Consider the following 3,999-nt stretch of genomic DNA (forward strand, 5'->3'; position numbering starts at 1 on the left):
TTTTGTTTCTGCTCCCTGAAGTGTCTTTGCTGGCTGGCTGGATAAGTTTGTTGGAGGTGACAGAGCTGCAGAGAGGCCAGGGAGCATCCTTGCCAGCCCCTCTGATCCCTCTGTCACTTCTACTCCTGTTTCTGGTGCCAGGTGTGAGAACGTCAGTTACAAAGAGGTAAAAAAAAAAAAAAAATGATTAAAAAAAAAAAAGAAAGAAAGACATGTGAGGTGACAATGATAAAAAAAAAAAGACATGTGAGGTGGTGGATACACTGATTATCTTGATTCTATCATTACATATCTTATAAATGTGTCAAATATCACACTGTACTCCACTTACATATTGTTGAAAAATAGAGTAAAAATTGCAAATATTATCACTCTGATTTATTACAACGAAAAAAACAGCGATGCTTTCCTCTTGGTGATTAAGCTTGGTGTTGCGGTGAGATTTCTGAACCCATACAAAAAACACAACAGGCCTGCAGAGGCGAGACCCTGACTCTCCTCACGTCAGCCTCTGAGAGCATTAATAATAAACATATTCTAATACATAGCTTGTGAAAGTCTCCAGTAAGGAGAAGCAGCTTGGAATCTGTAGTCCCAAAGGCACAAAGGCCTTCCGAAGGTCAATCGCTTCCCTACTGTGACTTGAACAAGAAGCGAGCACAGAGAGGTTACATGAGCTGCCCAAACCACACAGCGTCACCACTGTGGGCTCCCGGGGCCTTGGTGATTGCAGGAGGATTCTTACTCTGACTTCTCCAGTCATACAGCACCTGGCTAGGTCCCTCTTCCTCACTGGGCCCCTCCTCCTGGCTGGGCCCCTCATCCTGGCTGGGCCCCTCCTCCTCACTGGAAGGGCCTTCCTTCCTGACCCAGGTGGTGTCTCTCAGTTTCTCATTTTGTTTCACGAGGATCCACCTGTCTCTGCCTCTGCAGCGCTGGGATTGAAAGCACACACCATTCCAGACTCTGAGCCTAGCTTTTTGCATTGGTTGTCTATGTCCAACCCAGGCCTTCATGAATGCACAGCAGGAACTTTACCCTGAGCCAACTCCCCAGCCCCAATAGCTGGGTCTTGAACCCAAACTATTTGTTTCTAGAACTTACATCCTTCGACAACACGTGGTACTAGGTTACTGCTTTCCCGGTCGCCAGGCTGGGGCAAAAGCTGCTTCTCCTGGGAGTGGGCACAGAAAAGATTCAGGAATGTCCTCAGGCCAGGACCAGGGCCCTCTCTACTCTTGTCCCCTCTCATCCTCCCTCCCTCCCTCCCTTCCTCTCTGTCTTTCAGCCCCCCCCCCCCGCCCTCCCTCCCAGGAAGCCCTTCCTCAAAGCCACAAATGCTCAGATTGCTTCTCTGTGCCCCTTCACCCCTCTGCCCTTGACTGTCACTAACTCACTTCTGACTCTCAGGCTCACGTAACAATGACTTTTGCAATGTCAGCCATAAATAGATTATGAGACGAAAATCTTTTGTTTAAACAGAAATCCTAATTTTCCTGGAGGCGGTAAATAAACACTGCTGGAGATCAGCAGCTGTGTTTGCAGAGAGTGGGGCTTCAGTTCTTTCTAGAAGTCACAAAAGGCCACTCTAGTGTCCTTGCCAGGACCTCTCTGTGCCAGAGACTCAATCTCCCCATATCAGTGTGCCTTCATGGGGCAGCGGAGCCCAGAATTCCCAGCCAGGTGGGAGGAAACCAAACGGAACCAAGTGACCTCAGAGGCTTACTGCAGGGATCCAGAGCAGCTCTGCTCTCCCACCCTCCCAGTCTCCAGCAAAGAGATGTGGCTTTGGGTAAAAGATGGGATGAGAGGCAAGAATCACTTCGCAGTAGAGAAAGGTGAGCCCAAGCAGAAAATCAAAGCCAACAAGAGTGGGTGATGAGTCTCCGGCACAGGTCATGATATGTGGTAAGAAGGGACAGCTGTCCGGCACCACAGAGGTCCTAGGTTCAATCTCTATCACCGAAAAACAGAAAGCGGAAGCGATGGGTGGAATGTCGCATTTGTCAGGGCTCTCTAGCGGAGCAGAACCAACAGAGCGGAGGCGTGCTGTACTGGACAGTGTATTAAATTAGCTCATACGGTATGGGCTGGGTAGGCTAACGATGGTCATCTACATCTTGGCGAGGCTGAGAACTTGGGCGTTTGTCAGTCAGTAAGGCTGGACGCAGGACCATGGTCAGGACACAACTGACCTCTAAGGAAGGTGGGAGGGGTGGCAGTAACATGCCCATGTGGTCCCACAGGGGATCATGGCTTCTAGAAGCTGGGAGAAGAACCCATGACTGGAGCCCAGAGGGACGTGGAAGCCTAAAAAGCAGGGGTGCCTCTCAGAGAGCAGGTGACAGGGTGAGACCACCTTCTGAGAGACTCCAGGCACCCCTGAGGTTTGGAGCTGAGGGCGAAGACTTTCTGGGACTTTCTGTCCTAAAATCAACGTTCTTGAGTTGTGTGTACTCTGATTTCAACCTGCCCCCAGTTTATCGGCCTCATCCTTGGGCTGGTGATAGCTGGGGACCACCCATCCGGGCATCACATGTAGGTTTCAGGAATGAGGGGCCTGTGCTCAGAATTGCATAGAGGACCTGTGTGCACACCCCAAGCTAACCTCTGCACAACACACGAGGCCACTCTAGCAGCTCACACGCCCCCAAGACCACCGTGGGCTGGTGAAGGAATGCTTTCCTTTCCTTCCCAGGGTTTCCATAGTGTCTGTCATCCAGAGCCGGGAGGGACTGGAGGCCAGCCTTTGCTGGCTCCTGCAGCCAAGGCCCCTGCAGGGTCCAAGCTTGGCCATGCGTGTGCCTTGGGCTATTGGGAGAGACTGAAAGACCTGGATGAATCAAGAGGGAGAATTAATAGTATTTCAGGGTGGACTGGCAAGCTTGTGTGGACTTTAGATCTTCATATGGGGAAGTGTTACATTGTTGTTCTCCTGCAATCATCTCCCTGATAAACATACCCCAAATCTGCCATAAAAAAAAAAAAAAAAAAAACACTGTTCTCCTAGAGACGAGGACACAACATTCTCAACCAAGAGTATAATACGAAATCACAGAAGATTAAGGAACAGGCTGGGAAGATGGCTCGATGGGTAAAGGGCTTATCATGCAAGCATGAGGAACTGAGTTCAAATCCCCAAAAGCCACATAAAAGCCAGGTGATACCGCACAAACCTCCCTACTTTGAACACACAAAGAACCACACTGGAAATCAAGGAGAGGTTGAGGAACCCCAGGATTCACTGGTCAGACAGCCTAGTCAAATCAGGAGTTCCCAGTTTGGTGAGAGAGCCTGTCCCAAAACAGTAAGATGGGAACAACAGAGGGAGACACCTGGCAATAGGCGCTGGCCACAGTATGCATGTACATATGTGGATATACATTTGTGCACACACACACACACACACACACACACACAAAACCACAGACATAATTTATCAGGGTCTGTTTTGTTTTCGAGACAGTCTCATTTTGCAGCCCCAAACATAATCCTCCTGCCTCAGACTTTTTGCACGTTACTATTACAGGTGTGAGTCATTACATCAGTTTCCCAGAAATGTTTTCTATCCTTGCTAATAGATTTAACCAGCATTCCAATCCCAAGAATTTAGAATCAATTCAGCTCAATTTGGAGTCATTTTTAAAGAAAAAGAAAACAAACACTGTATACAATCAATCTCATCTTTAATAAAATTATGCCTCTTAGGATTTTGATATGATGAGATTTAAAATATCAATATCTAGGACGACGTAAAAAGGGGTCTTTTATTAAAGAAACTCCCATCAAAAGCCCAGTTCTGACTTCTGGGGCTTTCTGTCTGCATTCCCTGTGGAGTGACTGCTGTCGGGAAGAGTTCTGCAATAATAAAGCTGCCCATTCTTAACTCAGATGCCACCTTCCTGTCCTGTGCAGGACGTTGCCCCACCTACTCTGCTCAGAAGGGAAGGTGGCTTTCCAGTGTGTGTGATCACCTGGAAGGAAAGCCTGTAAGAGACA

Source organism: Arvicola amphibius, chromosome 15 (assembly GCF_903992535.2).
Source record: "Arvicola amphibius chromosome 15, mArvAmp1.2, whole genome shotgun sequence".
Lineage (NCBI taxonomy): Eukaryota > Metazoa > Chordata > Mammalia > Rodentia > Cricetidae > Arvicola > Arvicola amphibius.